Below are 17,703 nucleotides of genomic sequence, written 5' to 3'. Positions count from 1 at the left end.
AAATGACTCAGTTAGAAATTTCAGCAGGCTGACACTGCAGAGAATGATGAAGGTTTGGGAACTTGGTGTGAATTGTCTAATCCAGATGCCAAGCAACTTGAACTAGGAGGTAATGTTTAAGGATAAGAAAGCATACCAAAAGTTCTGAGAGACCTACAGGAAATGTGAGGAAGACCCTGTGCTGGCACATTTTGATTCTGGGGCTGTTGAGGAAACCGAAAAAAGAGTAGTTAGTTGCCCAAAGGGAAGGGAAAAAACAGTATTATGGCAGTGTGGGACAAGAAGGGAGTATGGCTAACAAAGACAGAAGAGATACTGAGTGTGGTGAAAGAGTTTTACCAAAATTCAACATTGGCAGACTGTTACATCAGTGATCCTTTGACTTCTTTTGGTGGGGTTAGAGGAGGAAAGGCACCAGCTTGGAGGAAAGTGAGAGGCATTAGCTGGAGAAGGTGGGGACATTAGAATAACTATGGGAGGCAACCTGAACCTTCAAGACAAGAAAGGCTCCAGGGAATGGCAGGATCCCAGAAGAATTTTACAAGACTTTTTTGAACATACTAAGCCCATACCCTTAGTGTTGTTCCAGGAGTGTCTAGAGAGGGACTAGCTGGAGGCAGGTATGGACACAGGTAAACCAACACTATTGGAGAGAGAAGAAAGTTGGAGAACTGAAGGCTAATCCACTTACTGAACCTAGGTTGTAAGATAATGGCCAAGGTGAAAGGAGTGAATAGATTAAAAAAATCATGGGAAAGATGGTCCACAATGATTGAGCTTACTCAATCCCCACCAAAGTAGTAACTACGACACTACTATTAATAAGCAATGTGATTTGGTGCTTATTGGCCCCCCCTACTGCCCCCTACTTACCGGCATGGAGCCTTGGTCCAGCTCCCTGTGGCAGCAAGCAGGGACTGCTCAAATTGCTGAATTTCTGAATCTTTCTCTGAATCTTTTCCAAATCGACTCAGAAGCTTTGAATCTATTTGGACCTTTTTACTTGTCTCCTGATTTGGTTCGATTCAGATTTGGAAATTCAGCCACTGTATCAGGCTGAATCTCCTCTGAATCAAATCAGCACCCGAAGCTTCACACAGCCCTACTATATAAGTCAATTCCCAAAAAGCAAACTTTTAAATACCGTTCTTAAGCTATCTGTTCTGACAGGACTGAAGATTGAATGTGACGCTCCTGAATCTTAAATTAGAAAAAGTGCATGACCAGGTGGATCATGAGTTCCTTTTTTGAACAAGATGGGGATCCCATCAGTGTCTCTAAGTTAGATTGAAACTTTACAGAAAGGAGCATGTTATAGGCAAGAAGTGAATGGTTATCTAACAGAGGAAGTCAAGGTCAGAGCAGGCATGACCTGTCACGGCTCCTATTCATTTGCATCATCAAGACATTGGTGCAGAGGATCAGGACAGATCATGTGATCAAAGGCATGCCAATCCCTGGAAGAAAGGGCACACTAGCAAAATGCATGTTGTATATGGATGATGTTAACCAGTGTGTCCCTAAACTGGTCAATAAGACATACAAATTAATACAAAAGTTGTCAGGGCAAAACTAGGCAAAACTAAATGTACAAAAAGTAAGTGCCTGATGGTGGGGAAGATGGAAGGAACAGGGAAACTGGAGTTACAGGTCATAACAGACCAGATCAGGATATTGGGAATGGAGGTGGACATGTAAATGATAGGCAAAGTGGCCTGACAGAAAGTAAAAGGGAAAATGAAACAAAAACTGGGAAGCTGGTATGACTACAAGTTCTTGATGGCAGGGCAGGTAAATGTAATTAAGGAGGTGGTATTCCCAGTCATACTGTATGTAGGCATGGTGTCCCCTTCATCATTGAGCACCAGATGTAGGATTCAATGGGAATTGATGGTATGCTTTTGGAAAGTCAAAAGGGGAAATCTTAGGAGAACAATGTTATATAAGGAGAAATTGAAGGAGGATGGGGTTTCCCAGATGTGTTTTTGTTTGTTTATGCAAATTATGTCAGTCTATGCTGCACAGATGGGATAAAAGGGGGCACCAAATCAGATGGGCTTGTCTGGTAGTATGCAGGGATATTATTTAATCAATATAAGAAATGTAAAATGTCACTCTCATGGTCCTGGGTCTGGATAATGCTGCCAAGGTATGAAACGATTGTAAAATTTGTGAGTCAGTAAAAGATACAGACAAGAGCTGCAACAGAGTTGGTGGACCATAAAACAAATTAGTGCGTGGGCCAAGAAGAAGGAGACAATATCCCCATTTGAGAGGTTCACAGCAAGAAGAAGCATGGACAATTTGGAAGGGGGTGTTTAAAAAAAAAAAAAGCTTACAAAACCAGCACTGGGACTTCAGTTGGCAGCTAGTATGTTGGATTGTATGGGTACATGTGCTCCATTACAGTTGGGGACTATGTAGAACAGCTGAATGCCCCAGACAAACATGGTTTTGAGAAGAAAACATATGGCATATGATGTGGAAGTGTCTGTTTGCTAGAATGGTCAGGAAGGGAAGGCAGAGAAACTCCCAAAGCAGCTAGGTACTAAGAGCCAACTTGCTCTAGAAGCAGTTCTGTGTGGACTATGGGGTGGGGCCCAGAGGAAGGACAAAGGAAGTATATGGAAAGCTGTAGTGAGCGTTCATGAAACATTGTGGAAGGCAAGAAACTTTAGTATTACAACAACTGGAACTCTTGGTAGAAGATGCCTTGCGTTTGGGCTTGAGCAAACTGGGGTGGTATTGCTGGTGTGACACAAGAGAAGTAGGTAAGGAGCAGGTGATGGATTTATGGAAAAGAGAAAAATGGAAATAATTATTAGCTCTAGGAGGATGAAAAGATAAGGCCTGAGGGGCAGTGGAGTTATAACTACAGTCCAGGGTTTGGCTAGGGAAAGGCTTGATAGGGGCTAGGACCAGACATATATGGAATAAGGGGTGATAGGTGTTAATAGATGAGCTTGGAAGGCAACAGGGAATAGTATAGTATTAAGAAATTAAAGGGTCCAGGCTTCTGGGTTAATGGGAATTTAGGGAAGGAAGGACCTGTTGGATAATGTATTAATGTTCTATATGTTTTGTTGGTCTTATTTGTAAAAGTTTTGGAAGATGATTGAAGCATGTTTTAAGTTTTGACACCTTAGTGTTTCATTTTCTTAGTTTATGTAGCTTTTGTAAGGTAGTATAAGCTGGTGGAAGCAGGTTTTTAATTTTCTGATACTTTCATAATAATAATAGAAAAATAGTTCCTGTCAGTATGCTTGCTCAATATGGGCCATGTGTTTTAGGCCACCTCTACATGTTACAGGTATCATGCAATTACATGGTTAGTTATGCATTTACCTTGAGACCAACTACATATGCAAAGTAGCTATCTCACCATAAAAAGCTCCAAATATAAAGTTAGACCTTGAATATGTGCACTAACTTTAGTGCTGTTTGCTGTCAAGCTTTAATTTGCATGTGTAGCAGGGTCTCCCCTATATCTGGGGGACCCCGCTCAGCTGTGGGCTCCCAGGCTCACGACTGCACTATGCCCAGCTGGGGCTGCAACTTCTGCACTATGCCCCACAACTTCTGGGGACTTTCAGTCCGAGTGAGTGAGGACTCTGGGTCCCAGCAACACCCTGAAGTTCCCAGTGAGGGATCCAGAGTACCTCCTGGTGCTGGAACCCAGCTGGATCCTGACAGCCACAGGGTGCAGCTGCAATCTCCCAGCCCTGGGAGTACATGAAACATTCGCTAAGCTAGTCACTGAAACACTTTTGCCAATCCAGGAATACAGAAAAATATTAGGAAGACTTCAAGAAATGGTGTTATAAAAGAGGTTTATAAAATCAAAGGATCAAATATTGCTGCTACAGAGTAAATGGGTGCAACCTCATTTCCAGGAGGAGTAAATTTGACTGTAGGGCTTCATTGGCTTCTTTCCTAGCAGCCTGAAACCCAACCAATGACTTTCTAGAAGCACGTCAAAGTTTTTGTTTATTAGACCTACTGTGCCTCTGAATAGGCCTATTTGAAAAATTGATTCTTCAGTTTTCTGGTCAAATTTAAAAAAAAAGGAAAAAGAAACATCTTTTTTAATTCATGATGACCAGAGTAGAAATTATTTTGATTTTCTTGATAAACTAAAAATGAAAAAAAAGGAGTCAATTTTAATAAAATGAAAGCCCAAATTTTGGAATGGTTCAGGAAACAAGCTCTTACAACATCCAAATGAGAGTCAGCCATAACATATACCTCAAAACATGAAAGCTTATTCATGTATCAAAAGAAAGGGGCAGAAAGGCTGGGGAGATTTTATTTTTATCCTTTTTCTTCCTGAGGTGACAAAAAGATATCTAGCAGCCTTTCAAAATAGTGTGAGAGATTGATGTAACCAGACTGAGTTGAGACTTCCCATATTTGAAAAACAGTATCTGAACAATACTCTAAAAGATGGTTTTTAAATTCCCAAAATTAAATGCTTTCTTGAAAAATACTTTTATTAAAGTTTATCTTCAGCTTTCTTCTGTATCACAACCTGTTGCCTTCTTTTCACCTCCCCACAAAATCCTGATGCTTTAGTAAATGCATTTAATTCGTATGAAATCCCATTATACTCCAGTACTCTGAAGGCCAAGTGTCAAAATTCCTTCCCAGTATTGTGCCAACCAGACTGCCTTTTTGAGATTCTGGACATTATGATTTTTTTTTCTTATTGTTGGGTGAGGATGAGTGATTCAAACAAGTGAATGTGGCAGTTCCTTCAGCTTACACTCATTCATTTATAGAAGTGAAAGTTGTATACAAATTAGAACAAGCTTTTATGGGTTGGAGATGTGAGTTTAAAGAGAAATTCCAGGGTGGTGAATTTTTGGGTGTGTACAGAAGTTCAGGCAGCCTGTCAGAGAGGTGCTGTAACTCGTGGGTCTTTACACAAAGTGCCATGAGTTAGAGCACTGTTGAAGCCAAACGGCATTCACCTGTTGGATGGGGGTAGAGGAATAGAGGAGCTCAGAGCCTGCCTGTACTGGCCCAGGCCAGCAGGTGAGGGCACTTCAGCAGCTTCCCAGGAAGCTGGCAGACTGGTCCTCTTCCCAGCCTCCCCCGCTCTCCCAGCCCACCCCCCTCTCTGCCTGCAAACTAGTAACTGTCAGCAGTGGCTAGAGGGGAAGGGGAAAGGATGGAGACTCCTTACTGTGCAGCTCCCCCCTAGCTATTCCTTCTGGGGTCTCCAGGGGATCCAGGCTGGTCTGTGAGGTAGGTGGCAGCTTTGTTTCTCATTCCCTGCCCCAGCTGCAGGCATGGCAAAGGTAAGGCTGCCACTGGCAAGATGCTTGCATGGGTGGGGGGGTTGGGGAGAAGGGAGCCCCCTGCAGGGGTGTTGGGGAAAGCTGGGATGAGCCTGTGAAGTGGGGGTGGCTCTATTTCCCCGCTCTTCCCACCCCAGCTCTGGTGCAGCAGCTTCTGTCTCTGTCAAGATGCTTGTATGGGGGTGGGGGGAAGGGAGCCCTCCTTTCCTCATGGCCTGACCTGGCTTTCTCCCCAAGACCCCAGCAGGGGTAGCTGGGTGTGGCACATTTGGCAGGGAGGACTTGCTCCCCCACTGCACAGGGAGGAGACAGACGTTTTCGTTCTTCTCTCTGTGACAGCCCTAGGGGTGGGCCTGGACATGGGTTACCTAAGATGTTTTGCCTTATAGCACCCTTATCTAATACTACATCAGATGAGGGTTACATTTTCACTCAATCAGTCATTTTAAAAGCACTCTGCAGCCATGAACATTTGTCATGTTAAGGCTACAGAGCGCTTTAGGGGGTCTCACTGCACAAAACTATAACATCTGTATACACCTTTTGTTCAGTACTTTGAAATGTGGACTCTCTCTGATCTGTTCAATTTGCTTTAAGATTGAAATGGTTTCAATTGAAAAACTGTAAATGTTGATCCAATCACCGTAAGTGGCAGCAGAGAGTCATTAAGAATGACAACTGTAGTATTTTTATAGTATATTTAGAGAATTCTTGAACATTGACAAGACTCTTTAGCTTTCTTTATCCTTATGTAACTGCCAAACGTTACTGAAGAAATTGCACCATTGATATTCCTTACCCAAAGTAATTGTGTAAGTAAAAAAAGAAACAGCCTTTGTCTCAATTTTTGGCTAAACATTGTCTTGATCCAGAAGAATGATAGTAGAGGTGAGTCTTCCAGGTGATGACCAAACGCTAGTATAGCACTTAATTAGAAAACAAAGCTAATTGTCTGACAGACTAATTACATATGTTGGTACTATGTTACCCCAGAGCCAAGATTCAAATAGGGGGTTTGTAACATGTAGGGAATATCTTTACTAGGTAAGCTGCAATGACAATATACAAGGCAGTAAACCATGCAGTAAGCTGCAGTACTGCAAGGCAGTGAACCTACGAATGTGCAGCAAAATGACGTCCATCTATGCAGTGAACCTAACAAACAGGCAATAAGCTGCATTGCTACAGCTCAATGAAAGCATACAGTGAACTCCACCACAGCCAAGTAATGGCCTTGGGAAATGGGCATTGAGTTGCAATATTGCAATGGAATGATTTTTCTGAGAAAAATACAAGTAACTTCTGCATTGCCATAGACAACTGTAACATTACAAGAAATGCAAATAAGTCTACACATCGACTATATTCATTTAAAAATATGTATGAAATGGACTATCAGTTTGACTTGTTTATCTTCTACTTATTTGCTGATCTTCCTAACGTGCTGTAGATGGCAATGTAGGTAAGCCATCTCTGAATTCCTAATGTTCCAGGAGTCAGCTTCTCTGCATATATTAGGCAGCAACGGCAGCCACTGTGTATAGACCTTGACAGTAAGAAAACACAGGGCATCTTCTAGAATCAAAGATCAGTTGAACTTTGATGTTGTTAGAGGTCTTCTGGGACACATCGGCTTTCTTAAGAGTGTCTGTTTTTGTTCCTTCTCCCATCACTCTCTTTTTACCCACCATGACAAGTCAAGTCTAATTTTAAATGCTCTGTGGTGCATCTTATGCTGTAATTTACACTAACATTGTTGTTCTCTGTGTTCTATAAAATATCTTAGGTATAGTTGCAACGTATCTTTAGATGACTACCTCTCCCTTGCATAGAAGGATTAAATGAAAACCAAAATTTGGAGTAAAATTTCCCTTAACTTTTTTGGTATGATACATCTATAAGCACATTTCTGGCTTGAGTCCAATTCTTACTTTAGTGCCCAGCCAGAATTTGCTGATGCATATGGGACTCACTTAGCATGTGGGTATAATCTTGACCAGTTTGGATAACAGAAAAAACAACTGGAACCTCTATAAGGTTCATTTCCAGAATTATTTTCATACCTTCTTCCTTTCCCTGTGCAATAATTTCACTGCTCTATTGGGGCCAGAGATGGAATTCTGAAAATGTAATGAAAACAGCTTTTTCCTGCTGTATTTCCATCACTGTGGCTACAACTAAAGGTGCTTGCACACGTGATGGTCATCATGATGTACACGTGACAAAAATGTCACTTGTGTGTCTTAATGGTATCACATATTATGCATGCATCAGTTTGGGGGGGGGTAGATGAATTTGCATCACTGCAAACTAATGCAATGATGCATTACAGGTGTTAGCTCGCCCCCTGGCAGCAGGACAAGTGGGCAGACTCTGAAGAAAAAAAGGATCGGTTCCCTTGCCACTTCTGCTTTCAGCAGGTGCCTGCTGAAGACAGAAGCAGTGAAGGGCCCAATCCTTTTTTAATTATTCTTTTGGCAGAGCCTGCCCACCTCTCCCACAGCTGGGTGGTGAGCTGCCGGCAGGCCAAGCCACACATGAGCTGTGTGGGGGCCCTGGTCCTTCCCTCCATGGCAGTGGTGCCCCCAGGGATGGCTGTGCAGGCTGCTAGTGGGCCAGGTGCTATCCCAGTTTGGAGAAAGCACCCAGCCCAATCCAACTGTTCCCCAAGCCCACCTGCTGGAAGCCCACCAGGTGCTGCTCCCTGGGCAGGCTCAGGGAATATTTGGAGTAGGCCGGGTGCTGCCTCCAAGCTGGGGCAGCACTTGGCCCACTAGCAGCCCACCCAGGCAGCCCTAGGGGCGCTGCCACCATGGAGGGAAGGACCAGGGACCCGTGCAGCTCAGGGGCTACTCAGCCCACCGGCAGCTCATCCCCCGGGCCAAGGGCAGGCTCCAGCTCTGACACAAAAAGGAAAAGGATCAGGCCTCTCAACGTAACAGAAAATTGAAATGGTGGGTTTCAATTAAAAAAGCCACCATTTCAATTTAGAGGACATAGAGTAAAACCCTGAGGACTAAACTGTCATCACATGTACAAGTGCCCAAATACTGCAAAGTCTTTGTAAGTGAAGGCAGTATCGGGGCCCTTTTATGATGCCAGCTAGGTTGGAATCTGGTGGTATAGAGGAGAAGGAAGTTAACCAAACTATTCTGAAAGATTTATGTATAAATGTGAGGGAGGGAGAGCAAAAAATCTGCCTCTCCCTATTTCTAGTTGGCCAACACTTGTGGAGATCACATGCTAGATCGGTAGAAAGAGCTACTTTTCCAACTTGCATTTCCTCTCAGTCCCAGGACAAATGCTAGCTGACAGCTGGAATCCATCCAGAGTTCTTAACTGCAATAGGGCCCCCTCTGACTGCTTGCACACATTTTTCCAAATATACATGTACACTTGTACACAAAAAATATACACAATGTGGGAAAAAATTAATACCTTCTATGTAGCCCTTGTCTTAAGATAAGAAAGAATGTTTCGATCCAGTTTAGGGGTAGGCGAGGAAAGTTTCAATCATTTATTCCTTGTTTGGCTCATCTTTATGGTAGTTTGAGTTTGGATTGAAGAGTTAAGTTTCCAGTTTCATAGATTCATAGATGTTAGGGTCGGAAGGGACCTCAATAGATCATCGAGTCCGACCCCCTGCACAAGCAAGAAAGAGTGCTGGGTCTAGATGACTCCAGCTAGATACTCATCTAACCTCCTCTTGAAGACTCCCAGGGTAGGGGAGAGCACCACCTCCCTTGGGAGCCCGTTCCAGACCTTGGCCACTCGAACTGTGAAGAAGTTCTTCCTAATGTCCAATCTAAATCTGCTCTCTGCTAGCTTGTGGCCATTATTTCTTGTAACCCCCGGGGGCGCCTTGGTGAATAAATACTCACCAATTCCCTTCTGTGCCCCCGTGATGAACTTATAGGCAGCCACAAGGTCGCCTCTCAACCTTCTCTTGCGGAGGCTGAATAGATCCAGTTTCTCTAGTCTCTCCTCGTAAGGCTTGGTCTGTAGGCCCTTAACCATACGAGTGGCCCTTCTCTGGACCCTCTCCAGGTTATCCGCATCCCTCTTGAATTGCGGTGCCCAGAATTGCACGCAGTACTCCAACTGCGGTCTGACCGGCGCCCGATAGAGGGGAAGTATCACCTCCTTGGACCTATTCGTCATGCATCTGCTGATGCACGATAAAGTGCCGTTGGCTTTTTTGATGGCTTCATCACACTGCTGACTCATGTTCATCTTGGAGTCCACTAGGACTCCAAGATCCCTTTCCACTTCTGTGCCACCCAGCAGGTCATTCCCTAGGCTGTAGGTGTGCTGGACATTTTTCCTCCCCAGGTGCAGCACTTTGCATTTCTCCTTGTTGAACTGCATTCTGTTGTTTTCTGCCCACTTGTCCAACCTGTCCAGATCTGCTTGCAGCTGTTCCCTGCCCTCCAGCATGTCCACATCTCCCCATAGCTTTGTGTCATCTGCAAACTTGGACAGAGTACATTTCACTCCCTCGTCCAAGTCACTGATGAAGACATTAAAGAGTATCGGTCCAAGGACCGAACCCTGTGGGACCCCACTTCCCACACCCTTCCAGGTCGAAACCGACCCATCCACCACGACTCTCTGGGTGCGACCCTCTAGCCAATTCGCCACCCACCGGACTGTGTAGTCATCCAAGTCACAGCCTCTTAACTTGTTCACCAGTATGGGGTGGGATACCGTATCGAAGGCCTTCCTGAAGTCTAAGTATACGACATCCACCCCTCCTCCTGTGTCCAGGTGTTTCGTAACCTGGTCATAAAAAGAAACAGTTATTCTGTCATATCCAGTTCACCTCTCTTATCTTCATTGTAAAATTACTTTGTGCCAACAGCTGGCATCTGGGGAGAATTCTCCTGTCATATTATGCCTGGTATTTAGAGTTGAAAACATTTGTTTCAAACGATCTGCAATTATCATTTTCTTTCTCCACCCACAGTTCAGTGAAAAATGCCTGTGATTAAATTTACAAACTGAAAGTTAAACACAAGATATGTTTCATTTGAAGACAACTGGTACTCTTTTTTCTGTTATTTCTACATGGCAATTAATATTATTAAATTAGATTACTAAAGGTTTACTACTTTTTTCTGTATGTTCTGAATCTTGCTTTTTTCAGTCACTAGTTTTAGTTTTGAACATAAAACTATTAGTAACTGTATTTTTAAAATATCTTTTAAGTGAAGGAATGGGAGCTGAGGTGGTGTAGGCACTATGGTGCACTGTTGTCAGACGAGGGTTTGCAAGTTTGAAGCTATAGCAGAAGCAGTCATGGTGCAGTCTGTCAGACTCCAGTGAACCTGTGAATTCTGCTAAATACCTTGTCACAAGGACATGAAAGAAAAGTGTAGGAATGTATGGTCCAGTTATTGTTAGATAACTCACTATAAAAAACCCAGCACCTGCTTAATGAAATTATCTGCACATTTGGAGTTGTATTTGCTCGATTTAATCATAAAAATATTTGTTATGTTTTCTCCATTTAGCTCTACAGATGCAAGATAATTATGGTAGCTCACTTTATTTTATTTTGACTATTATATTAAAAAGGATTGCAACTAGATGATCTTTATCAGAGTACGTAAAGGTAGACGCTTTAATTATGTTTTAATACCTGCAAATGTTGCTGGAATCAGAAAGAATCATTGAGTTTCCAATCTGTGCATGGCTTTCTAGGCTTAAAATTTAGGAGGGAAGAACATTATCTTTTATATTATCCATGCACATTTGAAATTGAATTGAAATTTGCATATGAAAGACAGAGCCTAGCCACATCCTGTGGTTCTCTCTGGCTCTGTAACTCTTAGACTAACACAGCTTGCAGCATGCAGTGCCTCCAGTAAATCCTAACACATACTAAAGAGTCAAGGAATAGTTGCTGACTATAACCTACAGGGATTAATACTGGCCTGACATTAACTTGTCAGTAAGCACAGTAACTGTGCTTCTCCAAAAATGCATTGATAGAATTTAAACACAGTGTAAAACATCCAGTGTGCACTATTATAAAGCACAAGCCATTTAAAGGAGAGCCCTTTCATAACAAACCTGGTATGTGTGCCTGAAATGAATCAATCTATAATATTTAGTGATGGTGATCGATTTCCACTCAGAAGTAGGGGACAATTCATTGTTTTTTCAGCACTATATGTGACATCTATCTCCTGCTCATGTCAAACTGTTGGGCAGAATAAAAGCAAGAATATTTGGTGCTTAAAAGATAGGAACTTTTTTTTTTCTTTTTCTCCCCCCTCCCCCTTTCCCCCCCCATCAGGAAGTTTTCTTTATGCTACTTTTGAATCAAGATTTTGAATTTGGTGCATGGAACTGCAGGGAAATGAGATGCCATATCATTTTAGATCTAATCTTGTGAGAAGTGCTTGTTGGAAGTGCTACAGGATCTTAATAACTGCAAAGTCACCTTCACTTTTGTTTTACATTTCATCCTAAAGATGGGAACTCTGCGAATGTAGTATACCCTGAAGTCTTACTGGGCTGTTGGTTTAACATTAACTTAGAGGGAAGGATACAACCTAGTAAAAGCCAACTCAGCTCCTACAGCTCCTGTTTTTGCCTAAGAAATCTCAAACCAAAGGGCAACTCAGCATTTGAGTGTTCATGAGGTGGTCATGGTTGATGGTTTTGCAAGGGATGGTTGGAGATTTTCCCTGTCCTGATCTTTGATTTTGATGACTATGATAAGGTAGATAATGAAAAAAAAATCTTCATATTTTAGGCTTCAATAGATTGCACGTGATTATTTTCTCATTGCTGCCGCTGAACTATTTTATTTTGCTTTTCACCCACTCCAAAGGTTGAATTAAAAAACTAAGTACAGAGGGAAAGAAGGTTAAAACTTTGTTCCTTTAAGTTATTTATAATACTTTTTTCCTTTTACTATACACCACTGAAAAGCTTTTAAATGTCTTTAACTACAGCTCACAGAACACACCAACCCTACTCAGTGGGACATGTTAAAGTAAAGTAGCATGGGCATATTTATATCAGCAACTCTTTCCTGTTAAGTAATCTTTCTATTGAATATTTTATCAGAAAGTCAGTTGCTATTCCCATCTGTCTTATCCACAAGCATTTACTGTTGCTATCATTCTTTTACCAGAGATGTACATGAAACTTCCTAGCCCTTCATGAATTTCTCTGATTTTTAACTTATGCTCTCAGATTTCACCAGATGGGTATGTGGAACAGATATTTGATCTCTCATGCTCATTGCCTCACACCTTTTTGCTTGTAATGAGTTTTATGCCAGCAAAAGACATTATATTGAAACCCATGAAGAATGAAGTCCTCAGCTTACATCTACAGAACAAGTTACCACATGACAGGTAGTGTCAGCTTCTACCGCATGACCTCCTTGCTCACAGAAGGTCCTGGTGACAAGGTGGGGAATTCAGTCTCCAGACATATTCATTGTTTGGCTTTTTTGATGAGGCTGCTTGTCACAAACAGAGATGGAGATAAATCAAGATGATTTTGCTTCTGCCTGACATTGCTGTTCAGAGATGCACTCCAGGTGATCTCAAACTCCAAAACTGGCAGGAGAGGTTTGGGACAAAAAGGTCCTGCATTTGCCCATCTCTCACTGTAATGATTTCTGTCATGATGAGAACACCCATCAACTGGAATCGTGATGGTTAGTGTGACTACAAATTCATTTTTGCAAACTATAAACCACTTTATGTCACTTCTAACCTGCACTATGATTCAACAATTGAGAGCTGAAAGACTGTATAGGCATCATCAATCCCTCAACAAAAGTCATCCCATACAGACACTTAAAACATGCCTGTAGGAAGCTAAGGCCTTGGCTGGGATTTAAAATCCTATGACAATGTGCCCTCCACAGCATCTGATGCCACATATTTTTGCTAGGCCTCTCAGTGGAATAATGGAACTGTACCTTGCCCTGTTTCTGTACAAGCGCTCTACTGGAAGAAGAACCCTGTGCTACCTCTGCAAAAAAGTCAGACATTTGCAAAAATGGCTTTCAGATCTTGTTAAACATGATACAAATTATATAAGGCCATAGAGAGACATTCATTTAAAGGCACCATAGGATCTGATCCCAATCCCAACCATTGTGCCTCCTGTCAAGCCACATGTGCATGGCAGGATGCACAAGTTTGACTGCCCTACTTACAGGGGGAGCTCAAGATCATGCAAAAAAGTCACAGGGACATTCAAGCCTCAATGTGGTCCCCAGAGGCAACAACGATCAGTTGATCATCGACTGTTTTGGGACTGAACAGGGGCTCAAGTGGCCCCATGCATCCCTTGCTAGCCAACAATCAGTAGATTGTCAAATGGATCAGGACTGTAACATGGCTCCAACCAGCCCTACATGGGCCCTGCTGGCCAACAGTCAGTTGGTCATTAGCTGGATGGGATATGCAGCAGGGTCCAACCAGCCCCATGTAGTCCCTGCTGGCCAACCATCAGCTGTTGGCTGGATCCAGTACCACACCAGACAGAACTGGCCCCAATGCAGTTCTGGATTCAGCTGACAATCAACTGGTTGTCAGCCAGTGGCGACTGCACCAGGGCCAGGTGAGACCCCTGTGCAGTCTGCTCTACCCCATGTTCAATTCAAAGCAAGATGGAAAATAGCTACAAAATTATTACATTTATTTTGTGGAATAATTTTGTGGCGTATTTCCTGCTTTATTGAACCATTTATTGCCTAAATGTGTGACTAGGTTACTATTTAAGATGTGATTAACAGGTTAATGGCATCTTAAGCATAACATCCGCTAGGGGCCTGAGACAGAAGAGACAGAATGAAGTTTAGAGTAGACTCAACTCAGCAAGGTTTCAAGAATATTTTAGAAATTTTGCTGAATTATTTTTTCCATTTCTATCAAGTTCATCCCCCAAATGGGATACTAACAATTTAGCACAGCAGTTGTGGTTTGTTTACTTATTTTAGCAATACATGTCCATGTCCCCAGCAGCTGACTTCTGTCCTGTGTCCCCAGGAACACCCCCCCCCCAAAAAAACCCCCAAAAAATATATTGTAATCTAATACAGAAATAACTTGAGGTCAGTTTATGGTGCTGTGCATTCATTTGGCCTTGTAGGACTGAGCTTGATGGTACTCCACAATAATCCTACCCCAGATTTTGGAACAATGGAGATTACAGCTGTATTTAAAAGAAAGTGCCTATTACATACTGGTTCAACCCATCCAGTCAGACAGGATGTTCAGTGCCTCATTTTCATTTACTGTAAGAGAATGAATTATGTTTATTCTCATTTTAAGGCCTCTTTGCTGTGATAATCTAGTGTAGAGCAGATTTTGTGTAAATGTCACACATATTGTCAGAGTTGTAGTTAGCAATGTATAGAAGGAAGTGCAACTGAGACTATCTTAACTTCATACTTTAAAACTTACGGCTTCAGAGCTTTTGGTGGAGGTGGGGGCGGGAGAAGGGAATGGGTTAACATTTTTTTTAACTTCAGAAAAATACCAAAATAAAAACTCTAACACTGGAGTAATACTAAGAATGGCATCAGATTGGAGTTATTACATATTTATAAAGGAAATAATATACACTTTTCATAACTTGTGATCTGTCCTATCAATATAATGTTTATATGTGCACAAACAGATAAATATACAGTCTGGCTAGGCACACTTGCTTACTGACTGGTGAATATATAACATGATATTGATATTCATACAGTCTAGCCAGGCATACTTACTTACTGACTGGTGAATATATATATTAGCTGGAACTGCCTTCCCATCTTTATAATATAAGAAAATAAATAAAGCATAGCTAGATTATGTTTGGTGTACCTAATATACCTGCAATACCATTTTGGTCCTTGTATATTCTTCTATACTTTCTCACCCTAACATTAATTTTATTTACTAAAGTCTCTGCCGCCCCCACCCCTCTCCTTTAGTTGACTTAGTCCAATTTCCCTCCCATTTGGATCCCCAAAGACACCTTATTTTAATATGCTTTACCTCCTTCCTGAGCTGTGCAGATTCACCCTAATCCTCAAATGGAGAGGAATATTAAGTCCATAGACACCTGAGAAGTGTACTGGTTCCTGGCATATTCCTGACTCCTACTCTAGGGGAGTCATAGAACTATAATATAGTTTATCAAATGTTTTCTGGAGGGAGTTATGCAGAGCTATATTTTAGGCCTCTGAACTATGCCTAGTTTTGTGACTTCTGTCAAGTCTCTTTGTCCTTGTACTTCAGCATCTTTTTTCTCATGGGTTTATTAACAGTTTACCATTCAGTAGAGGTGCACTGATATATTGGTGCCATATTGGATTGGTGCTGATAAAAGGAAACTTAACACTATCAGCTTTTTTGGCTGGTGTAGGTGATAAAGTACTGATAAATATAATATGCCTTCTGGCTGGGGCCCCTAAACACCGCATACATGTGTGCAGTTGCAGCCTGCGCGTGGCCAGACACTCAACTGGGAGGTGTGGACAGCAGCGCTCTGAAGGTAAGTCTGTGGAGGGGAAGGTGCCTGGGGGAGGAAAGGGGCATGGGAAGCAGATTGAGGTCCCCACAGTGAGGGAAGGAGTGGGGCAGAGGCTGGGGCTGGAGCTGGAGCTGGGACTGGGGGTACTGCCCAGCCAGAGTGGTGAATGGGACCCCAGGGCTGGGGCCAGGGTGGGAGGCAAGATGGAGCCACAAGCAGCTTATCCAGGGGGCGCTGGTGGGGGATGGAATGGGGGTCAGCTCCGTATCCACCCCCAGGGAGGCATGGGGTGGCATGTGCCCCCCCAAGTTTGTGCATGGGGCAGAGGCAGCCTGCCCACTGTGGGCTTGGGGCTTTTTACCCTGCTGCCTTTGCCCCAGGAGCCAGGCACTGGCTGTACATTCCCTGCCCGCCAGGCAGCAAGTTGTGCCTCCCACTGCTGGTTGGGAGAAGCACTGCTATCAGCACACTGCTCCCAGGGCAAAGGCAGCAGGGTGGAAAGCCCCAAGCCCACAGCAGGCAGCTGACCTCCACCTTCACCCCACTCAGCTCCATTCTTTAAAGCATCCCTGCACTTAAAAATGGTGGTGTTGCTTGAACTAAAGCTATTAAAATGAGGCCCCCCCACTTTCATTTTTAAATGCCAGGGTGCTGATCCCCTGGATGAGACGCCCACAGCTCTGTCCCACTCCACCCCTGGGAATCCCACACACTGCCTTGGCTGGGCAGCATCTCAGCCCCAGCCCCTGCCCCACTCCCTCCCTCCCTCACCATGGGGGCCTCAGTCTGCCCCCCTTCCCATGCTCTTCCCTCCCCTCCCCAACACTCCTTCCCCTCTACAAACTTACCTTCAGGGCTCTGCTGTCCAAACCACCAAGTTATGCTCCTGTTAATTGGCTATCAGGTTGTTATTGGCCAGTATGCCTGGTGAATAATCGACTATCAATATTAGCCAAGAAAATCTCTATTGGTGCATCCCAACCATTTAGTATTATGGTGTTGTGTCTTGCAGATTCCAGGGTGCTTTCCATATTAATTAGTTTCCCAAGGGTTTTACAACTTATGTTTTTCTCCTTTAAAATGTATTGCTGTTCCTGATGTGTAAAGATAAGTTTAAAAGAAAACCCTATCTGTTCTTATATTTTATTCTCTGAGAGATGCTGTAATTTCACTCAGTTTCTTCCTTCTCCTTAATGTTGCCTGTGACAAATCTTGAAACACATGTATGTTATATGCTCCCAGAAATCCCAGGGGATCAGAAATCTCTGTCTTCAGAATCTGCTGCTTTTGTTCAAAACACAGCAAAAGTAGTACTATGTCTCTGTGTTTGTTTGGGAAGAACTGTGGAGAGCCATGTGTGCTCTGTCTGTAAAAGTGATTCTTAAATATTTTAGACTTAGAAAAACCCTTGGAAAATGTCAGCTTTCAGTTTTCACTATGTTTTGATTACAGAAAAACAATAAAATATTTTTTTCTGTTGCAAAGGGCTCAGAAAGACCACAACTGTTCAGAATGTTTTTTTTTCCCCAATATGCAGTACCCTGCAGCACCTTTAAAAGGATTTAATGGCACCTTGGTTGAGAATCACTGATTTACAAGGTTTACAAGAACAGAGGCCTCTTTCAACTGTATGAAGGAATAGAATACCTGCTTTAAATATTCTAACGGATAAAGGATCTCCCTTCTCCATACCTTATAAGAGTCCTCTTGCTCTTACATTATTTCTATTTTTATGATTTTCTGTCATCTCAATTTTTCTGCAAGCTCCTTTTCTTTAATTTTACTTTGAAGATTCACTACTGATTGCAAATTTCCCTCCACATTTATATCTAGTTTTGTGACTCTGGAAGGGACCTCGCACAATCATTGGGTCCAACCCCCTGCCCAAAGGGCAGGCAGCCAG

General features: G+C 42.8%; 1 long non-coding RNA gene across 1 annotated transcript in view; it reads left to right on the top strand.

Moving 5' to 3' along the window:
• The window catches only part of LOC112547918, a 139,391-nt gene that overhangs the window by 43,817 nt on the left and 77,871 nt on the right, over positions 1 to 17,703 (top strand). The gene's annotated exons all lie outside the window — the stretch shown is intronic.

This window comes from Alligator sinensis, unplaced genomic scaffold, assembly GCF_000455745.1.
Source record: "Alligator sinensis unplaced genomic scaffold, ASM45574v1 scaffold549_1, whole genome shotgun sequence".
Classification (NCBI taxonomy): Eukaryota; Metazoa; Chordata; order Crocodylia; family Alligatoridae; genus Alligator; species Alligator sinensis.
This window is presented reverse-complemented; position numbering and strand designations above follow the sequence as displayed.